Source organism: Dreissena polymorpha, chromosome 8, assembly GCF_020536995.1.
Source record: "Dreissena polymorpha isolate Duluth1 chromosome 8, UMN_Dpol_1.0, whole genome shotgun sequence".
Classification (NCBI taxonomy): Eukaryota; Metazoa; Mollusca; class Bivalvia; order Myida; family Dreissenidae; genus Dreissena; species Dreissena polymorpha.
Window position 1 is genome coordinate 82,911,711 of NC_068362.1, and position 24,207 is coordinate 82,935,917.

At 36.6% G+C, this 24,207-nt stretch overlaps 1 protein-coding gene across 4 annotated transcripts in view; it reads left to right on the forward strand.

The window, feature by feature from the left end:
- The window catches only part of LOC127842323 (leucine zipper putative tumor suppressor 2 homolog), a 109,284-nt gene that overhangs the window by 36,277 nt on the left and 48,800 nt on the right, over window positions 1-24,207 (forward strand). Inside the window, exon 1 of one of the 4 annotated variants that reach the window (XM_052371759.1) lies at window positions 7,227-7,434. The exons of 1 other annotated variant lie outside the window; for it this stretch is intronic. The gene's annotated coding sequence lies outside the window, so the exon portion shown is untranslated. Of the gene's footprint in view, window positions 1-7,226; window positions 7,435-16,889; window positions 16,915-17,072; window positions 17,346-24,207 lie in introns of those variants that run through there. 2 more of the 4 variants (XM_052371761.1, XM_052371758.1) reach the window with 2 other exon arrangements.

Consider the following 24,207-nt stretch of genomic DNA (forward strand, 5'->3'; position numbering starts at 1 on the left):
TAGAATATTTCATAAAGAAATTCATTTAAGCAAACAGCGCAGACCCAGATGAGACGCCGCATTATGCGGCGTCTCATCTGGGTCTACGCTGTTTGCAATGTCCTTATTTCAGGACGCTAGGCATAAATGGGTTAATATTTGCAATCCACAGAGACTTATTAAGACTTAATAAGGATTCAGGGGTTATTTAGGGATGATATATTTAGTCTGGACTGGATTTTGGTTTTCAAGATACTCTATTTACATGCACAAAAAGAGCTTAGGGACTACTGTCGTCCCTGATTAATCTGGGACAACTCTTTATGCCAATGCATTAAGCCTGGTTTTCCCAAAATGTGGCTTAAATCAATAGCTCTGCCTTCACATTTCAATTTACAACAAGAAAGGTAAGTATGTGTTACTGCATCCTTTTGAATTGTTCGGCCCTGTCCATAATCTATGTTTTTCCCATCTATGCATTATCTTACATTGTGAAAGGAAAGTTACAAGGACAAAATATGGATGCCAGACAACCACTTTTTGAAACATTTCCATCAAGGAATCATTAACCTCATTCCAGAGAAGATAAACTTTACCTTTTTACATTATCTGTATGTTATATAGATTAACCATGATAATGTTAAATACCAGCTGAGCCAACTGAGAACTATTTAGGGAATATTTTGATTGTCAATTAATAAATGGTGTAAACAGAAAATTCAATTTTCTGTAAATCTGGCATGGTATCAAAGATGATACAAGATTTGATAGAAAACCAGTTATTTCCCTTGGAGATGCACATCATTTAATGATCCCCCATCAGTTGATATTATTTATCTTCTGTAAAACGGCAAAAAAACACTGTTTAACAGTAAAATGCTGTCTGGCAAAAGCACAACACTAATCTGCTTCCTTCCATAACAGCGTTGCATCAGGAGTTGTTGTTCTTGGCCAGCTGAGCGTTACTAGTTACTGTGGGATGTTAATTCAGGTCAGTGAAAGGAGCACAGCCCTGTTTACTGTCAGAGCCTGAGATCAGGTACCACTGGTATCTGAGGTAAATCAAACAGGCCAGAATGTACATGGAGGTGATCAGGGTTGCTTGATTTTCAGAGCTTTTACAAATTATAAAATTGTTTCATGGAAAAACTGTTTCATGGAAAAATTACGCTATATTTCAACAATCGCACACACACATGAAGATATTATAAAATGAAAAAGAAAGGGGTTGCATCAGGTGAAAAAGACTGGTGAACTCACTGTCACACTTGTTAAGTGAATTTGGTGTTCACTTTTAGACCAGAAAGTTCTGGTTTAAATCCCCAATAAAGGAGTGTTTTAGGATCCCTTATAGATACCAAGCTTTGGTTCTTCCCATGATATGGACTCGAGAGATTGTCTCTACAAGCTGAAAGATCTTTGTGCAATAAAGCTTAATGGAATCAATGGTTTCAAATTTTATAGGTAGCTAGGCATAGATGTCAGAATTTTTCAGGTCCAAATGGGGACATTCCATACAAAATGTGGGAACATTAGACAAAAAAGCGGGACACCTTAAATGATCAATCAGGCCATCTTTACTGTAGTCAATTATCAGTATATTACTTACAAAAACTTGTAATTTTTTTGCCAATATTGACAATAAATGTATTAAGTAATTTCATGAACACAAAAGTTCTCCATTTTTCAGAAGTAAACACACATGTGCACTATGCAGATGACTCCAGAAGCATGCCTCTATTTGACATCCAATCGGGACAGAGGCCCTAATTGAACATGTGTAATCGTGTAACATGATGTGCGCTCATCAAGCACTGTTTTTATTCAACCATTTGTGAATGATTTCTCAATTTAGATTGATGCAATTGGGAAAACTACCGGTACCAGCCCAATTGGGAATCAAAGCGCTGAAAGCACTGAAATTGTTCGCTGTTGTTGTCCTTGATTAGCTTGTGTGGATTGCACAGGCTAATCTTATTTAACATGCATTAAGCCCCGTTTTCCCTGAAAGCAGCCAATATGTACAGATTTCAATGGTTAACACTAGACTGGCCAATGTTGTCTTACAAGCTGGTATATACACTCACTGCACAAGTAGAGCAGACGCTCTCTAGTTCTGCAGTGAGTGTATATACCAGCTTGTAAGCATTCTTCATCTGCAGCGCAGACAGGCAGCGGTAATCGTTCCTAGAATAGTGAGTTGCTGTTCTTACTCTAGCTAAGGCTTCTAAGCACATACTGATTTGCTACATATGCACTGTAAATTTAGTCGGCTGCTTATGCGACCAACTACAAATTTGAGCAAAAACCCCTAAAATTTGGAAAATTAGCGTTGTGAAGTCTTCATATTGGGAAATTGGTGTATTTGATTGTTTGCTCCCAAATACTTATAAATTGATAACTAAGTGTTGTCAAGTTGTCAATATTATATTAACTTAGGTTCAAGCTACAGAGCTGCTTAGGGAAACTAACTAAATGTTGCATTTTATTTATAAAATAGGATAATTTGTTAACATGTTATACTAAAAATAAATTCAGCTTCTATATATTGAGTGGAAATTCCCTCGAATGCAGACTGATTAAATCTCCACAAACATGACCATGACTTTAAAATGAATTTGCCATAAGTGCTTTCCATGGGCAGTCTCAGCTTGCATCTTGAGATAAGATTTTCCCTCTGCCTATAATGCCAAGTTTTGAGAACTAACCGATTTGTTAGCAGCAGCATAACTGAAGAAAAGTCAGTGCACGTCTGACGTGTACTAAGAACATTTGGTTCAACTGTGTGTAAACCGTATTTTCAGAGAAAAAGTGGGGATATTGTGGTTATCTCCGTCTTCCCTCCGTCTGTCCTGGCCACCTGCCCCTCCTACACTATTAGCACTAGAACCATGAAACTTACACACATGGTAGCTATGAGCATATGTGGGACGGTGACAGCGAGGGAATTTTGATCTGACCCCTGGGTCAAAAGTAATGGGGTATGGGGCTGGGCTGGGTCAGAGATTTTCCTGCAACCGCAATTCGAAAAAGGCTCATAATTACTGTGTCCCTTCAGATATTGATTTATATATGATATACATGTGTAACTATACAACACCTATCCATGCGCATACAACTTTTTACCCCTGGGACCTTGACCTTGAACTTGGGGTCAGTTTTCAGGTTTCGAAATCTGCGATTGCGATTCGAAAAAGGCTCATATCTACTGTGTCCCTTCAGATATTGCTTTCATATTTGGTATGCGTGTGTATCTGGACAACATCTTTTCATGCGCATAATTTTTTTTACCCCTGTGACCTTGACCTTGAACTTTGGGACAGTTTTCAGGTTTTGAAATCTGCGACTGCAATTCGAAAAAGGCTCATAACTACTGTTTCCCTTCAGATATTGCTTTCATATTTGGTATGCGTGTGTATCTGGACAACACCTTTCCATGCGCATACAATTTTTGCCCCGTGACCTTGACCTTGAGGTAAGCGTTCAGGTTTCGAAATCTGAGTCCGCGATTCGAAAAAGGCTCATACCTACGTTAAGATTTTGAAATCTATTATGTGGTTATTTCAGCCGTCTGTCCGTCCGTCCTGACTACTATCTCCTACACTATTAGCACTAGAACCTTGAAACTTACACACATGGTAGCTATGAGCATATCGTATGTGCCACAATGCACTATTTGAAATTTTGATCTGACCCATGGGTCAAAAGTTATGGGGATTGGGGTGGGGCCGAGTGAGAGATTTTCACTCATTTTTTGAGGTTATTTTACATTAACTTCTTCATTTCTACACCCATTTACTTCAAATTGATGCTGAACATCTCCTATGACAATACAGTCAATCTCAACTATGCATGGCCCCATTACCAACCCTGGGGCGCCCCTGGGTCAAACATGCGGCGTGGGGATACGCGTCGGCCTCTGCCGCGCCATTTCTAGTTAGTGCATGTGCTTTTATGTAGTCCTAGATTATTTTGCATCTTTATTGAATTTTTGTTTTAAAGAAAGTCTCTTCTAAACATAAATGCGGTTTAGGCGGAAAGTGTCTTCTCTAATTAGATGCAGACTGCAAAGGCTAATCTGGTACCACATTTTGACCCTTTGCATGCTGGGAAATTTGTCATCTGCTAAAATGTTGTATGCTAAATTTCTAAAATTAGCATTTACTTCGAATTTTACAAAGAATACTATCAGAATAGCGAACAGTTTGGATCCTGATGAGACGCCACGTTTTGTGGCGTCACATCTGGATCCAAACTCTTTGCAAAGGCCTTCAAAATTTGGTTCCCGCACTGAGAGAGTTAAGCACATGCATTTAGCAAAGTTCTCTCAGAGTGTGTCTTATTATGCTCCCCTTTGAAGAAGAGGGGGTATATTGTTTTGATCATGTCGGTCCATATGTCCGTCCCTCCGTCCGCCCACCAGATGGTTTCCGGATGATAACTCAAGAATGCTTAGGCCTAGTATAAGAACCTACGCTCTTATGTTTAGCGCCACGACGTCACATGCATTTACGTGTTTTACGTCATATTATAAACATCATTACGGTTATTGATAAAAACAATATTTGTATAACATTTGTGGACAACATCACAATCGGTATTATTTATTTATTTATTTATTTATTTATTATAATTTATTCATAAATTAATTGTTATGTATTTATTGACATGTGCATGTTTTAAGTAAATGTAATTTAAATGAGTTGTTAGAATTATAATTATTATTTTACATTGCGTAATATTACATTGTTATAATTTGAATTTATTTGTGTTTCGAGAATCGTCTACGTCTACGCATTCATCATCGTATGTATGAGATTAAAACGGTAGAATGACGCATGTCTCCATGATGATTTGTTCCAAATGAATTGAATTACTTACAATTCTCGATTGTGATGTTGTCCACAAATGTTATACAAATATTGTTTTTATTAATGATCTTTATGACGTCTATAATATGAAGTAAAACGCGTAAATGCACGTGACATTGTGGCGCTAAACATAAGAGCATAGGTTCTTATAGGATCATGAAACTTCATAGGTACATTGATCATGACTCGCAGATGACTCCTATTGATTTTGAGGTCACTAGGTCAAAGGTCAAGGTCACGGTGACCCGAAATAGTAAAATGGTTTCCTCATGATAACTCAAGAACACTTAGGCCTAGGATCATGAAACTTCAAAGGTACATTGATCATGACTGGCAGATGACCCCGATTGATTTTCAGGTCACTAGGTCAAAGGTCAAGGTCACGGTGACTTGAAATGGTAAAATGGTTTCCGGATGATAACTCAAAAATGCTTACACCTAGGATCATGAAACTTCATAGGTTCATTGATCATGATTGGCAGATGACCGCTATTAATTTTCAGGTCACTAGGTCAAAGGTCAAGGTCACAGTGACTTGAAACAGTTAAATGGTTTCCGGATGATAACTCAAGAATAATTAGGCCTAGGATCATGAAACTTCATAGGTTCATTGATCATGACTGGCAGATGACCCCATTGATTTTCAGGTCACTAGGTCAAAGGTCAAGGTCACAGTGACAAAAAACATATTCACACAATGGCTACTACTGACAGCCCATATAGGGGGCATGCATGTTTTACAAACAGCCCTTGTTTAACATATACAACTTTATGGCCAACCATATATCATACCCAGTCAATAACTCTATGATGCCATGTTAAAATTTGATACAAATATTAAAAGTGTTATTTTCCGTGTCGAAAATGATGTGTCATGCACATAACCTATGCTTGGCCTTCAAAGTTCAAGGTCACAATTAAAGGTGAGGTTTATATACAAACACTTTCTGTCTTTTAAATTTTTATACTGTTGATTTATTCTTAGGGTCCCAGTTTCAGCTAGTGAAAGGTGAGCGTGCTAGTGGCCTTCTGGGCCCTCTTGTTTTAAATACTATCACTGACTACATTTCATTTAGAGCAGTATTTGTCATAAGTGTACATCTCAATGGGAACAAATTGACATTGGATCTAATCTGTCCTACAACACCTGTCACAGTGGCAAAACAGAGAAGTCAATTGTGACAATAATTATCACTTATTTCATGCTCAAAGACGCAAAGCTTATCAGCAATTAGCAGTAATGACAGATGAAGTCCCTTTAATGGTCTTCCACAGCTGGGGTATCTTGATCCATCTGAAGATTGTACCAATAAGTTGTGTGGTGCAAGATCGTCTTTCTTGCATGGGTCCCAGACTTCAAATCCCTCCGGTTTACACAAATTGATTTGTTTTGATTTCAACTTTGTAAAAATTATAGAAATAATCCTTTGAAGCAGTGTTTGCAGTGGAATGTTTACACAGTAATGCCGTGTGAAAATGCTGAAATTTAGAATTTATTTAAGGCTGTTTACATTTGGGAAGAATTGATTTTAATTTAAAGTCCCAACCTTAAAATATTTGAAAAAAAAGAGTTATGGCAGATATTGTTTTAATTTTCTATCTTACTAAGAGCGTTTTATAAAAATGATCTAACCCTTTATCACTTGGATATGTATTTTGCAGCATGTGTAGTCCCTTAGAAAGTTTAATTTAATTAAAGGCCTTTCTAACTAGATTCAAGTTCTAACCCTTGGCATGCTGGGAAATTTGTCGTCTGCTAAAATATCGTCTGCTGAATTTCTAAAATTAGCATTTTCTTTGATTTTTTTCAAAGAATACTATCAGAATAGCAAACAGTTTGGATCCAGATGAGATGCCACGTTCTGTGGCGTCTCATCTGGATCCAAACTGTTTGCACGTTCTGTGGCGTCTCATCTGGATCCAAACTGTTTGCAAAGGCCTTCAAAATTCGGTTCCAGCACTGAAAAAGTTAAAGGCTTCATGCTCAGTTTTATGGTGTTTGCACAAAGCCATTTTCACTGTGTTTCTAAGTGGGAAAGGGATAAAATAGGGGAAAACAAGCATGATTTAGATATTATTGATTGCTTAGATTCTGTTCACATGATAACTTGTGATTTCCTTGGAATAAGTTCATTTACGTACCAAAGAGGCGATATAACCTATTCCTTTTAACAATTTTTAAAATATACTTGATTTTATGCATTTTGTACCAAGAAAATATTTCTTAGTTAAATAAAATTGCATAAGAGATGATTCCGTTTTCAAATGCGCTTAACTATTTCCTATAGGCAGGTGCTTTAAGCATGTAACCCCGTAACCTTGATAAACCTTAATGTTGGTTTCTCAAGGTACAAATTTGGGTGCATTGCACACGTCAACAATCAAATACATATGAGGTTGTATCTTTTAATAGCATCAACCGTAAAAGGTGTGTGTGACGCAGATTGGATCAGTAAAGAACACTGGTATTTTTAAACAAATATTAATGAAAATTAGATTTCTCAGTGTCAGTTTGTATCAGTGTTTGGGATAGTGACATCCAGGGATAGCTGTGAACAAAATGGAGTAAATTGAATTTTGAAAGGTAAACAAACTTACTCTTTTGTCCTTTGATGACAATTTGTTGCATAGGGACTTCATATTTGTTTACTTTCCTTTTACAAGACATTTTCGTGTATTTACTTTTTACATCGGAAAATCAAATAAAAGTAAAATGAATGTTGAAAGAAGTTATTAGCAGAGAAAGATTTCATAATATTATGATTATAGTGTGTAGAAATTACGGTAATGAAAAGCATTAAAATAAGTAATATTAAATGAAAATATTTTTTTAACTGTAATTGTTTCCACTGAATTGGCTATTTCAGATAGATTTGATACGTATATATTTCATGAAAGTGGAAGTTTAAAATACATTTTAGATCTAATTGTTTACATGCTGTTTATTTTCTGCCCCAGAATAAATGTGATGAACAAATGATATCTATCAGGTTCATGGACATTTGCATTGCAAATATCTGATCCTCTTTGTTTTTTTAACATCAAATAGTTGTGAAATGAGTAATATCTTTATTTATTGTGGTTTGCTTACACAATTACCAATAAAATTGGATTTTATACCAATAAAAGTGATATTTAAATACACTGTTAATATTTTTTAAATAATAAAATTTATCAGTTGTTAAGTAAATATTATAAGAAGATATAAAGTAACGAAAAAAAAAAGAATGATAAAGAAACTCAGGTTTTTCGCTCATGTCAAGAGCGTACAAGTAAATTGACTGCTATAAAATTATGATTTCATAGAACCAGTTGCAATATTCTGGCATTTGCATGTGCAATCAGTACTTGTAAAAATGTTTGCAACTAACATTGAAACTAAACATGAAATACCACAGAAAGTTTAGGATCAGCAAAAAAGCATAGTGTTGGTTTTGACAGTGAAAAAAACAAGAACTTTTTATTTTAATCCCAAGATGAAAGAGGAAAACAGAATTGTTCAGTTTTTTTAGTTGAAAACTGTAGAGGGAAATCAGACAAACTGAATAGTGAAGATTTTAAACTAATATTCACCTGATTACTCATGAATTAAACTGTTTTGTCTGCATGAAGAAATGATCAATTATAGGAAGTTCAAGCCTCTAATTTTCCCAGGGTTGTAAATCATGTGTCAGTTGAGAGGTGACCACAAAATATCACTTGTCCCCCCTCCCACCCTGTCACCTGGACAGTGTAATTTACCCTTTGTGACATTCCACAAACGCTGGTCAACTCTTCATGGACGAGTATTATTATCCCCACGTTTTTCGGAGAAAAAGTGGGGATATTGTATTGATGTGCTTCTGTCCGTCCGTCCATCCGTCCGTCCTGGCCACCTGCTCCTCCTACACTATTAGCACTAGAACCTTGAAACTTACATACATGGTAGCTATGAGCATATGTGCGACGGTGACAGTGACGGAATTTTGATCTGGCCCCTGGGTCAAAAGTAATGGGGGTTGGGGCGGGGCTGGGTCAGAGATTTTCACTCATTTTTATGCCCCCCTTCAAAGAAGAGGGGGTATATTGCTTTGCTCATGTCAGTCGGTCTGTCGGTCGGTCTGTCGGTCTGTCGGTCTGTCGGTCCGTCCACCAGGTGGTTGTCAGACGATAACTCAAGAACGCTTGGGCCTAGGATCATGAAACTTCATAGGTACATTGATCATGACTCGCAGATGACCCCTATTGATTTTGAGGTCACTAGGTAAAAGGTCATGGTGACCCGAAATAGTAAAATGGTTTTTGAATGATAACTCAAGAACGCATAGGCCTAGGATCATGAAACTTCATGGGTAGATTGATCATGACTTGCAGATGACCCCTATTGATTTTGAGGTCACTAGGTCAAAGGTCAAGGTCACGGTGACCCGAAATAGTAAAATGGTTTCCGGATGATAACTCAAGAATGCATACGCCTAGGATCATGAAACTTCATGGGTAGATTGATCATAACTCGCAGATGACCCCTATTGATTTTGAGGTCACTAGGTCAAAGGTCAAGGTCATAGTGACCTGAAATAGTAAAATGGTTTTCGGATGATAACTCGAGAACGCATACGCCTAGGATCATGAAACTTCATAGGTAGATTGATCATGACTTGCAGATGACCCCTATTGATTTTGAGGTCACAAGGTCAAAGGTCAAGGTCACGGTGACCCGAAATAGTAAAATGATTTTCGGATGATAACTCAAGAACGCTTTTGCCTAGGATCATGACACTTCATAGGTACATTGATCGTGACTAGCAGATGACCCCTATTGATTTTCAGGTCACTAGGTCAAAGGTCAAGGTCACAGTGACAAAAATCGTATTCACCGATTTACTTCAAATTGATACTGAGCCTCTCTTATGACACTAAGGTCAATCTCAACTATGCATGGCCCCATTACCAACCCTGGGGCGCCCACCCAAAATTGCCTTTTACTATAATTTCTTCATTTCTGCACCGATTCACTTCAAATTGATACTGAACCTCTCTTATGACAATACGGTCAATCTCAGCTATGCATGGCCCCATTACCAACCCTAGGGCACCCCGCCCACATAGGCCACACCCACCCAAAATTGCCTTTGACTATAATTTCTTCATTTTTGCACCGATTCACTTCAAATTGATACTGAACCTCTCTTATGACAATACGGTCAATCTCAGCTATGCATGGCCCCATTACCAACCCTGGGGCGCTCCGCCCACATAGGCCACGCCCACCCAAAATTGCCTTTTACTATAATTTCTTCATTTCTACACCGATTCACTTCAAATTGATACTGAACCTCTCTTATGACAATACGGTCAATCTCAGCTATGCATGGCCCCATTACCAACCCTGGGGCGCCCCGCCCACATAGGCCACGCCCACCCAAAATTGCCTTTTACTATAATTTCTTCATTTCTACACCGATTCACTTCAAATTGATACTGAACCTCTCTTATGACAATACAGTTAATCTCAACTATGCATGGCCCCATTACCAACCCTGGGGCGCCCGCCCACATAGGCCACGCCCACCCAAAATTGCCTTTTACTATAATTTCTTCATTTCTACACCGATTCTCTTCAAATTGATACTTAACCTCTTTTATGACAAAACGGTCAATCTCAACTATGCATGGCGCCATTACCAACCCTGGGGCGCCCCGCCCACATAGGCCACGCCCACCCAAAATTGCCTTTTACTATAATTTCTTCATTTCTACACAGATTTACTTCAAATTGATACTGAACATCTCTTATGACAATACAGTCAATCTCAACTATGTAAGGCCCCATTACCAACCCTGGGGCGCCCTGCCCATAATAGGCCACACCCACCCAAAATTGTCTTTTACTATAATTTCTTCATTTCTACACCGATTCACTTCTAATTGATACTGAACTTCTCTTATGACAATACGGTCAATCTCAACTATGTATGGCCCCATTACCAACCCTGGGGCACCCTCCCATAATAGGCCACACCCACATAGGCCACGCCCACCCAAAATTGCCTTTTACTATAATTTCTTCATTTCTACACCGATTCACTTCAAATTGATACTGAACCTCTCTTATGACAATACGGTCAATCTCAGCTATGCATGGCCCCATTACCAACCCTGCGGCGCCCCGCCCACATAGGCCACGCCCACCCAAAATTGCCTTTTACTATAATTTCTTCATATCTACACCGATTCACTTCAAATTGATACTGAACCTCTCTTATGACAATACAGTTAATCTCAACTATGCATGGCCCCATTACCAACCCTGGGGCGCCCGCCCACATAGGCCACGCCCACTCAAAATTGCCTTTTACTATAATTTCTTCATTTCTACACCGATTCTCTTCAAATTGATACTTAACCTCTTTTATGACAATACGGTCAATCTCAACTATGCATGGCGCCCATTACCAACCCTGGGGCGCCCCGCCCACATAGGCCACGCCCACCCAAAATTGCCTTTTACTATAATTTCTTCATTTCTACACCGATTCACTTCTAATTGATACTGAACTTCTCTTGTGACAATACGGTCAATCTCAACTATGCATGGACCCATTACCAACCATGGGGCGTCCCTGGGTCAAACATGCGGCGTGGGGATACGCATTGGCCTCTGCCGCGCCATTTCTAGTTTCCATATGAGCCTTGTTCTGAGAAAATGGGGCTTAATGCATGGGCGTAATGTGTAGTCCCAGATAATCCTCACAGTGCAGTCCACACAGGCTAATCTGAGGAACGACACTTTCCAATTGGTTTAGTAATGTGAAGCAATAAACCATTTGAGATTGAGAGACTGATTATTCATATTATTTACATGTACCGTATTTTACCATGCATAGCGCGCAGTTTTTTACCTTCAAATTTCAAAATAAAAATTCAGTGCGCGTAATACATTGACACAACGCTTTCCTGGTTGCTAAATTGCAAAAAATCCATTTCGTAATCGTAAATCTTCACAATTGCCGCCATTTTTGTTATTGCAAAAAAACTACACCCTATAATGTTATAGACTGAAGGGGCCGTTGTCGGAACAACAAATAGCGGGAAAGGTTAGGAATGAACGGGGTAGTAATTGTTTTGACAAAAATTAAAAGATGAAAAAAAAATGTCTTTGTTGGTGTTTTCACACTTCTTCATTGATTGTTCATTAAAAAAAATCGAGGTATATCGATCCCTGTGCGCCGCGGTATTGTTTGTTAAAGTTTTCGTTGTCATGAAAACTCGTTGATTTACAACGCAAAACGTCTTATTTGAACTAAGGCTAATTATTTCAATAAGTATTTCTCAACTTCGCTTTTGCTTTATTTTGATAATTTAATCCAAAGTTTAATGTTAGCATTTCCGAAAGTTTGCACTCCATGTGAATTGACAGTTTGACGTCATCAAAGGAAAGCCGCTTCCTGTCTGAAGCAATAAAGCGACAAGTTTCTCGCCGACAAAATTGGCTTCCTTTGTCTAGCAATCAACATGCCGAACCAATCGTGTGTTTGTTCCTCAATGGCAATCGTCCAATTAAATAATAGCACGTGCAAAGCTCCGCCTTCGAACCTTTTGCAAAGAACGGAGGTGGAGTTCAACGGTTAATTGAGCAAGTGTTTTACGTAAGTTGAGTTCCGATTTGCCGAAATTACTAGGCCCTAAGCATTGAAACGACGAATACATTTATCAATGATTTTCCGATCTCTGCATAAATATGCTACTGTGCGAGTATACTACGTAGGTTACAAACCAACAATAGAGATATAGACTCGTTTTATTTTCTTTCAATAGAGACAAGCAAATGATATTTGTCAAATGGCTTTACGCGGATAACGCCAACTGTATGGAATTGAGCGTTCGGGTGTATTGTTTGTCTTACTATAAATACTTATCAACTAGACGCAGTGAAGGCGCGAAATACCGTGTCAAACTGGATTTATTGGGGAGCATCTCTTAATGGGGAAATATTTAAGTCGATGAAAAATAAAATGGGATCCACGGACGATTTGCGTAAAATTGGACATTGAGATGTTGCGGGTCTGCAGAAGAAGATGTCATACGATGTTGTGAGCGGCAGGTAATGAAAATGTTACACTGTTCAAATGTGAGGAATAGGTAATAGTGGTTCGAATTTAACGCAAACATGCGCAGCGGAAATAAGGACATAACGGTGTTCTCGAGAGAATAATCTTAAAAATTGTCGAAAATATAGTGCTTTGCAACCCATGCTCCTGATCGTATAAACGCTCCCTACTTTAAAACAAAAAATTAAGCGCCCGAAAAACTCAGATTAAATGATTGCGCAATATAAGAATGGCGGCCATTTTCGGCCAAATTTTCAGGTTTTTGGTCTTGAATTCTTTTTTTTCTCCATTTGGCTTTAAAAAATCGCATGCGCGTTATACATGGTAGCGCGCTATACATGGTAAAATACGGTACATGTATCAATTCACCCAAGTTGATATAAATCTTTCATTTTAGCTACTGTACAATTATTTGGCTATAAAGAGGTTAATCAAATCAAACATTAATAATGATTCTGTACATGTGATTTGAGCATTTTAAAACTATTTCATGGCTTTTACTTGATTGTAAGACATAGAAAATAGGAAAACATCAACAAATAAATCAAAAATGGCAAAAATAAACATACTGCCCTAATAGGTTAGAGAAGATAATTAAACTTAAGAAATGGACTTATATTAGATAGGGAAAGTTATTTCAATTACTATAATGACGAAGGTTGCTTGGTGTAATTGACAAATTGGTCCTGTTTGATGGGCAACATATCTACAGATTGGTTTTTTGCTAGACTTGTCAAATGTAGCAGTAAATTGATAGTGTTTATTGTCCTATTGCTTGAAAGGCTTGTTTACTGAAGAGCTTTATTTAATGGCAAAATATTTATGATCAAAGGTTAATAAGTAAAATTGTTACATTCTATACAGTTGTCAGTTTTCAATCACCAGTAGTTTTACTTAATAGAAGTTAATTGCACTTTTAAGAAATTGTCTGCAAATTGAAAAACGAGTTCCTTTGTCAAACGTGTCAGCAGTGTTGATTAATATGTTTATAATTGTGCATGGGATTGCAATGTTCAATAATCTAACTGTAAAAATAAATAACAAACTAAATGGCTTATTGTGTAATGGTTTTGTGACATTGATTTAACTGATTTGAAAGTGGCATAAAGTCTTTGTATATTTGAGAATATAAAGGCTTAATTAGCAATAAGAGCAATAATATGATCAATTATGTGGTTATCACTGTCACAATAATGTGCACCAAATTGACATCAAATATCACATATCTTTAGTAGTGACAGCACTCTTCAGGAAAATATTACCGGTATTCCTTGTGCCCACACTAATATATCTTCTATATCTATATTCTAAATTCTTCGAGTAACAGCTATAATACAACCGCCTGCCTTATCCCTTGGGTTTGTAACATTTGGAAATAGTATCAAATTAAAAAAAAGGTGTGATTAAGATCTGCTAAAGATAAATGATTGTTGTTAAATAACAAAATATCCTGATAAGAAATACTTGTATTAGTAACTTCACAGCTGTACTAGACTAAATTCACTAGAGAATCTAAAAGTCATGTTGGTTCTGTAACTTATTATCATAAAATGGTAATAAAAGATGTGTTTGTGGTTGTGGGCTGATAAGGGTGGAAATACCCTGTCAAGGTGAAATGTAAACAGTTACAAAGGCCAATAAGGATTTGTCATATTTTTGAGCAATAATTACTGATAACATAGGCTGAATGGAAGTTGATTGATATGGCTTGTAGATATAAAATTTGGAGATGGGATTTCATGAATGACATGTTCTAACCCTGTGAGTCACAGAGATGTAGAGACACAATGAAGTCAGAATATTGTTAGTAACCAAAAGTAATTTATACCCACACTAATTTATTGCTTGAATGCCAGAATGTGATATCTGCTTGTGGGCCAGAAGGCTTATAATCCCTTCTGAAGTATGCCAAAATATGAGGTAATCACGCTGTAATGATTTAAATGCATCACGTAAGCATGGCTTATCAAGATACCCGCTGGTGAATTATACTTGGTTAAGTCTAAAATTTCTTTTTACAGAGAATTTCAACAATTTACATTTGTATAAATTTAATTTATGTGGAAATAAAAACCTGTAAATAAAACTAAATTACAATATCACATATCATAATTTCTTAGTTTAGAATTCAGTTGTTAGGTTTATTCTTAAATCCTATGTATTGTCTTTAATGTATTGATTGTTTGAAATAATTAGCCGGATTTTTTTCGAAAAAATCTCGGCTTATAGATTGATGTTGTCGGGCGGGCGGGGGGGGGCGGGCGGGGTGGCGGCGTGCTCGAAAATGTTAAAGTTCTTATTTCATGGTATAACTTTGGTATGCTTGGACCTAGAGTCTTCAAACTTGACATGAAGGTTGGCCAGGATTAACAGATGACCACTGGTCATTTCAAGGTCATTCATTTGAAGGTCAAGGTCACTGTGACCTTCAATATAAAAAATGTTAAAGTTGTTATAACTTTGGTATGCTTGGACCTAGAGTCTTGAAACTTGACATGAAGGTTGGCCATAACTAGTTAGTAATCACTGGTCATTTCAAGGTCATTCATTTGAAGGTCAAGGTCACTGTGACCTTGAATGTAAAAATGTTAAAGTTCTTATTTCATGGTATAACTTTGGTATGCTTGGACCTAGAGTCTTCAAACTTGACATGAAGGTTGGCCAGGATTAACAGATGACCACTGGTCATTTCAAGGTCATTCATTTGAAGGTGAAGGTCACTGTGACCTTCAATATAAAAATGTTAAAGTTGTTATAACTTTGGTATGCTTGGACCTAGAGTCTTGAAACTTGACATGAAGGTTGGCCAGAACTAGTAAGAAACCACTGGACATTTCAAGGTCATTCATTTGAAGGTCAAGGTCACTGTGACCTTAAATGTAAAAATGTTAAAGTTGTTATAACTTTGGTATGCTTGGACCTAGAGTCTTGAAACTTGACATGAAGGTTGGCCAGAACTAGTAAGTAACCACTGGACATTTCAAGGTCATTCATTTGAAGGTCAAGGTCACTGTGACCTTGAATGTAAAAATGTTAAAGTTCTTATTTCATGTTATAACTTTGGTATGCTTGTACCTAGAGTCTTCAAACTTGAAATAAAGATTGGCCAGTACTAGAAGATGACCACTGGTCATTTCAATGTCATTCATTTGAAGGTCAAGGTCACTGTGACCTTAAATGTTAAAATGTTAAAATTGTTATAACTTTGGTATGCTTGGACATAGAGTCTTCAAACTTGACATGAAGGTTTGCAAGCACACTTAGATGACCACTGGTCATTTCAAGGTCATTCATTCTAAGGTCAAGGTCACTGTGACCTTGAATGTAAAAATGTTAAAGTTCTTATAACTTTGGTAGGTAAAAATGTTAAAGTTCTTATTCCATGTTATAACTTTGGTATGCTTGTACCTAGAGTCTTCAACTTGACATAAAGGTTGGCCAGTACTAGAAGATCACCACTGCTCATTTCAATGTCATTCATTTGAAGGTCAAGGTCACTGTGACCTTCAATGTTAAAATGTTAAAATTGTTATAACTTTGGTATGCTTGGACCTAGAATCTCAAACTTGACGTAAAGGTTTGCAAGCACACTTAGATGACCACTGAACAATATTTCAGTAATTTAAGTATTGCATTGACAAAAACACGAAAGGTACTTTCCTGTCATTTAAATCAAAAATCCGGCTTCAATGCGGTCATCTCCGACCGCGGAACTCTTGTGAAAAATAGTTAATGTCGACCAAATTAATGTTCTATATTTGGCACTCTACTAGTTTTCAAATCCTTTGTATAAAATATTGAGTTTTAATAGTTTTCCTTTAACAAATTATTGAATCATTTCTTCCGTAACAGCCTGTGTCCATTGAGCAGATAAGCTTTACAATTAATCAAACAATCACCAAACACAGTGTACACAATATACCCTTGTATCCCGTCAACAACGTTGTGGTTGAGATGAAAAACCGTGCAATAATGTAACTTCATCTTCGGAATTTAACCTTTGAACATTGTATTATTTTAAATTGAAGCTGAATCTGTCTTATGTGACAAACTTTATGAGTCAGTGAATTATTCAGACTGTCATAAAAAATCAGCGGACTGGGAAATAGTTACGTTGTCTAGTTGTGTGATGTCTGGTTGTTTGATACGCTAGTTGTGGACTAGTTATGAATTTGGATTCATGAAAATAATTGTGAATGGGTCTATATGGTGTTTGTAAGATCATTGGAGTGTTACAAAGTCGGAATTTGGGATCACATGCACCTGTTATTAGTACAGAGAATTTCATATAGGAACTTTAATGTGGATGTTAACACGGTGTGTGTACAAGTAACGATATATTTATTTAATTTAAGAAAAATTGGCGAGGGTTCACTTATGGAAATATAAAGTTTGAAATACACTGGTAAAACCTATATCTTGTATTTTTGTATGTAAAATAACAATACTTACATTCTTATATTAATATTAAGCATTTTTGTGTAAATAGAGTAGTAATGCAATCAAATGTGATCGACAACAAAAAATATTATAATCAATTAAGTACGTAATATTGATTGTAAATTCAAAGCAACTTAAAGCTGTTGATTGAATAAAAACAATGTATTGGGTTAGAGTCGGGCAATATACTTTTTGAATGCACTATAAGGGGTTTTATGTTGCAATTTGCAGATTGTTGTCGTTCGGGCCATTGATCTCTGTTCTGTTCTTCATATTGACAGCTGTCACTATAAAGGTTATCAAAGTCCATCATGCAGAATTTATGTTAGTTTCTTTACTCAGATTACTGCACTTAGAATATGGCCGAGATTTAGTGTAACAGTTTGGTGTACTCGCTTTTTGTAATATTTGTATTAATTTTGTCATTATTTGCTAATGTTCCACAAATAAAGGTGCTCTAAATGTAATTATCAGTATCTTATAATTACTGGTACAGCTAGGCGATGTTATAAGTGTATATTTATGTGAACATTACAGTATTTATTTGCATAATGTGCATCACCATTTATTTGAACTGTGTGCATCAGCTTTTGACATTGTATGTGAACTGTGTGCCTTGATTTGTCCATATTCAAATGGTGTGCATTTATAAGACGTATTTGAAATCATATAGTTATTCTTAACAGAGTTCTATACATTTGAGTTTTGTGCATTGCCATTGGGGAGGGGGGGGGGGGTTGAACTGTTTGTGATCCTAATTCAGTAAATGAAATGTGAAAAATGCCTGTCACCATGGTATGCCAAAGGTAAATAAGTGTCGCACTTGGAAAATAGGGTTTTATGCATAAAATGCCTAAAGTCCCAGATTAGCCGGTACACACTGCACAGTGCACACTGCACAGGCTTATCAGAGATCGCACTTTTTGCCTGAACTAGATTTTCACTTGAAAGAGACGTGCTTTAATCTTTGCGTACCAAAAAAAGCAGTAAGTGTTTTACCTGATAAGCCTGTGCAGACTGAGCAGGCTAATCTGGGACAACACTTGTAAAATCCTGTTTTTCTAGGAGAGAAACTTAAATATCTACCATATCAGCACCAAGGGGGTTGAGTTTTATTTATCGAGTTGATTATGTTGGGGGTTTGAGATAGGATTGTGGTCTTGCCGATTCAACATCCAACATCAATTAATTCTCTATTTTGGTAGCGGTGTCTGATAAATAGACTGAAGTTCCTAAGGGAGTGGTCAATTAATTTCATTTTGAATGTAAGCAATGTCCAAAGAGTTTTGAGATTACAAAGATTTTCCAATTAATTTCACTGGGGATCAATTTGAAAGGAAATACCAGATAAAGATCTTGACCACTGGTCAGTGGCCAGCCAGTGGGTCAGATTTCAAGCATTCAGTGCAAATGGTCAGTTAATCTTCATCTGCATCTGAACTGGCAGAAGGCAGTGTGTCACAGGGGACATTAGATAAGTGTAGGTGTTGATTATAGCATTGATTTACAGCACTAAACCAACACTGATACCTGGATACTAATGTTGACCCCAAAATGTGTATTGAGTGATGATCCCGTGATCTCAAGAACTCTTCTACATTTTCTGCAGAAGGTGCTTGCAATTTTGTTGTTAAAGAAACTTGTGAATTATGACAAGGTGATGAAAAGTGCCTAGGTTTTGCTGTTTCATATAACAGTGAGTAATGACTGTGGCATTTTTGTTTTTTAGTGAGAAAGGTGCAATAATTCAGGTGAATGTGATGTTATTTGTCTTTTATGGCACGAAACACTTTTGAAGATTGATTGATTACAGAATACTGTGAGGAGAGTTTTGTTGATGTATTATAGTAAAATTAAGTACATACCGAACTGGGCATTATGGAAAGTGCAAACAGTGTCTTCTTGAGGAAACCAATATAAATATATGTTAATTATTACTCAGCACAATAAAATTGTGGATCTTTTGATCAGTTAATAACTGATTCTCAGGTAATAAAACTTTAATCCTTCTAATAATATACCTGATATTGGACATTTTAAAAGCGTTGAAACTGTTAATTCAACTTTTCATTCTTAATATTAAATTCTGCTCAGCAGGTGATGGTAGATTGTAAAATTCCTACCAATTACCTGTTAATGGTTTTATTCACACCAAAGATTCTGAAAGGTCACATATCTACCAGGTATTTGTGTGGTCCAATTACATTCTTAATGGATTAAGTGCAAAGATAGCCACATAAAGAAGTTTAATGAAAACACCCAAATGTATTTACATATTGAATGCATTCCGTCTCTGTATCTAGTCTGTTCAAACTTTAAGAAATTATTTTTTCTAACAGCTGCACAAATTTTAAGAAACACCATTTGTTATCACAGATTTGAAACATTCTTATTCAAAGGCATGCTGAAAACTTTTTCAGCAACAAATAGTATCCTAAACAAGAGCTGTCAAAGAACAGCGCACTCGACTATTCGAGTGCTTGACAGTATAACATAAGCCATCATGGGGAAATTGTTCATATTCAATAATTTATTAGACAATCTTTCAAAAATAAAAAAAGGAAAAAAAAATTAATTTTTTTTGGGGGGGGGGGGGGTTGAGAGGGGGTATAATGTGGGGTGTGGTCATTTATTAGACGATTTTTCAAAAATAAAAAAAAGGAAAAAAAACATTTTTTTTTAAGGGGTGGGGATGGGGGGTGAGAGGGGGGTATAATGTGGGGTGTGGTAATTTATTAGATGATGTTAAAAAAAAATTGGGAGGGGGGGTAGGGGGGGTGGGGTGGGGTAAGAGGGGGTATAATGTGGGGTGGGGTAATTTAGATTTAACAAGAAATATCTTTAAAAAAGATATACGGCGTTGATTGTGGTTGCAGTTAATGAAAGGTAAAGACTTCAATGAATGAGATCAAAGATAGCGAATGTCTTTTTCTGTGCAGTTCTTAGCTGCAGCAAACGCAGTACGGGATGATACGCGGAGTTTTCGCGGCTTATTTTACATTATTACATATTGCTGGTCATAATAGGAAAGATACAAAACAGAAAACCAAAAGAAGAATGGAAGTGAAATTAAAACATATGAGTCAACCGGCCACACGTGAAGTATCCGTATATATTTTAAATATTTATACGCGCGTTCTTCGAACAAACCTGTTTTAGCTGTTTGTCTGGCGTTGCTATTTGATTCGATTTTTAACAGTATCGAGAATCATTGCGCTCATGCTTAATTCATTAGTCAATATGATGGCATAATTCTTGTTAAATTAATTAAAAATAATATTTATCATGGTATTGTTGTAAAACACATTAAGAATCTATTATTGACATACCATATGATATCGCTGGATATCTTCATTTAACATCTGTCTGGTCTAAAGAAAATTCCAGTTCACCTAGTTCACGCTATAGCGTCTTTATTATGTAACGATTATTTTCCTGGCCGCGAACTCCGATCAGCACATAGGGTAGAGACGCAGCGATGACCTGTATGTAAACTCTGACATTCACACACAGTGGCCGCAAATTGACCCGATATACCTCGCGAGTTGAAATGCAATGCATTAAAGTGAGTCTTCACTTCCACTGCTCTCTATACTTTAACATGTTAACATGTTGACAGGAATATGGAAGTTAGTAATAAATATGAGAAAATAGCCTTTAAGTGCAAACGTTCTCGCGCTGAAAATCTTCTGAAAATAAAAGGTGGACGCACAAACTGTATTGATGTCGAGATTGAGTGTAAAACTGTTCTATCTATTAAGCCTTTTCATTAGATATAAAATTGTTTCATGCTGAACACGCAGGAAAACAGTGTTACAAAGACGCGGACATGTTTCCAATGTTCTGGTCGTATTCTCAAATCAGCCAATGCAGTCAATGAAGTGTATTCATCTGTACTTGGCCGCGGGAAGTTTTATTTGAATTCTATTGGACGCTAACATAGGTCAGGCTAAGGTGAAAAGCTGGCTTAATACAGCTTACGCCGAAAAAAAAAATTGGGGGGAGGTTGGGGGGAAAGGGATTCTGGGTAGGGGCATGGGGTATTGTTTGGGTGGAATCCATTGTGGTATTCAGGTAAGTGTTGTTTTGTCAAAGTAATAATAAAATGTGATCATAAATAAAGAAGTTATGGCAAATTAAGCAAAATGTTCAATTATCTAAGTGTAAAAGGGGCCATAATTATGTCAAAATGCTTGATACAGTGGTCTGCTCTTGTTTATAGGTTGGGGTCATGTTGGTAAACAAGTATGCAACATATAAAAGCAATATGTCAAAGGATTTAGGAAATATTTGGGGTAGTACACAAACTTTAACATAGATTTATCAATAATATGCATATTCTAAGTATAAAAGGGGCAATAATTATGACAAAATGCTTGATAGAGTTGTCTGCTCTTGTTTATAGGTTAGGCCTAACAAAAAAATATGTTTGTTTCCACTGACATTGCCTAAAAAATTAGGGTAGGTAGGTAGGCAAATAATTTTATTTTTAAAAATATTTTTTTTTAGAAAATTTCGTACATGGTGCATCTTCTTCTCATTTATTTGTGTACAACTGTATGTACAATAAATTTGATGATATATGTAATGCAATATGGCTTTATTTAAATGCTTTAACGAAATAAAAACTTGCTGTTCATTAATTCTGCATTTGTTGCTTTCCTTATTTCCGAGTTTAATGTTGACTTCTGGCAGCGGCTTTAATAGTCCATTTTATTACCAATAAAAGGCATTACTTAAGTCGCAGTAAGCTTGACCCTCAGTGTCTATAGGGATTCAGTGTTGTTATACTTTCCGTTCCTTTGGAATCATGGAGTATATACTATATTATTTATAATTTATAATATATTAAATAGCCCAAAAGCCATGCTTGGGGGACGCGAGTGGTGTTGCATATAACATTATCACCATGAACAGACCCAATCAAACTGGGTGTGCTATTATATTTCTTGGATGCAGTTTATGCTTCCAAAGGACCACATTTTCAGATTATATTATGTACTGGTGCCGTGAGGTCTATCTACCAGGGCTAGCGCTGTCCCAAAATTTCTTTGAGCCGACCAGGTTTTTGTTTTTCGCTGCGCGAAAACTGGTTTTGAAATAATTATATATACATTTACTATCAACTTGTTTATATTCTTTTAATGACAACAAGGGCATATCACATATCATAATGTAACATACATTTTTCAATATACAAATAATTAGTATGGTACTTGTCAAAGTACAAACATAAGTTATTTTATAGATGAACATTTAATAGGGGTGTCGATTTTTCCAAATTTGAAATCCTGAAAATTAGGCCGGGGATCTTGGAACTGCAGCCGCAGGAATCCAACAGGAATAAAGGGCAGATCCACCAACCCATCCAGAGCCTTTACTAATTGTTCTTTTTTATAGTCTTTCCAATTGTATTTTCAGGTGAATACAATTTAATATATTATAAACCACACCGTCCGTATCACCGCATGTGCATTCGTCATTCTATTTCTTCTATAAAGAACTTCGAAAATAAATTATAATCGACGAAAAATAATGTATCCGAAAACGACAGTCCGAAAAATTGTACGCGTTTGCCACATTAATTAAAATGTGCATATCGTTTTACTGCAGAAATTGCAAAACCTAGCAAATATACAATTTGGTTGTCATATTGCTTTACAATGGCATTTTTTGTGGGTAAAAAACAACTTAATTATCACCTTTTAATTTCAAACGATAATCGGCAAAAAGATGTAACATCGTCGAAATAGAACTAATTATTTAATTATCATCCTTTAATTCAGATCGATAGTCGGGAAAAAGGTGTTAAGTAATCAGCTTAGAAATAATTTATTTATTGGTACGCTTCTTTTGATTTGCTAATCTTTAAATACGACGTTTGCCATCGGCCGCTTTATTGTTGGAAGACGACAAGATCAACTGACTGTGTATTCCAAGTGTACAGTGTCTGCGCATGAATGACCCAATATCATGTGTGAGCAAACTCATTGCTGATTGGCCAGCTACCACGTGCGCTTCAATAACAATAAAAATGATATGCGGATAACGTAGACAAGTTTGACAAGTTTATTGACCGTCGCCGAAAAATACGCGGTCCGATTTTTTTCGAATTTTGGGCTCAAAAAAGATTAGGACCGGCGGCAAAAAATTAGGTAGGGTCGGGCCACCGGAAACAAACAATTATTTTTGTTACGCCTTAGGGTGATGTTGGTAAACAAGTTTGCAAAATATGAAAGCAATATGTCAAGGGACAATGAAAATAAATGGGGTAGTACGAAAACTTTAACATTTGCTGCATATTCTAAGTGGAAAAGGGGTCATAATTATAACATATTGCTTGATAGAGTTGTCTGCTTATGTTTATAGGTTGGGGTCATGTTGGTAAACAAGTATGCGAAATATGAAAGCAATATGTCAAGGGACAAAGAAAATATTTGGGGTAGTTCGAAAACTTTAACATTTGCACGCTAACGCAGACGCTAATGCCGACGCCAGGGTGAGTAGGATAGCTCCACTATATATATTTTATATATAATAGTCGAGCTAAAAATAAGAAAAGGAAAAAAATAATTTTTTATGTGGGGGGTAGGGGGGGGGGTTGAGAGGGGGGTATAATGTGGGGTGTGGTAATTTATTACATGAGGGAGAGGGGGGGGGGTATAATGTGGGGTGTGGTAATTTATAAGATGATGTATGAAAAAAAAATAGGGGGGGGTAGGGGGGGTGAGAGGGGGGTATAATATGGGGTGTGGTTATTTATTAGATGATGTTTAAAAAAAAAATATATAAAAATTATAAAAAAAATGGGGGGTAGGGGGGGGTGG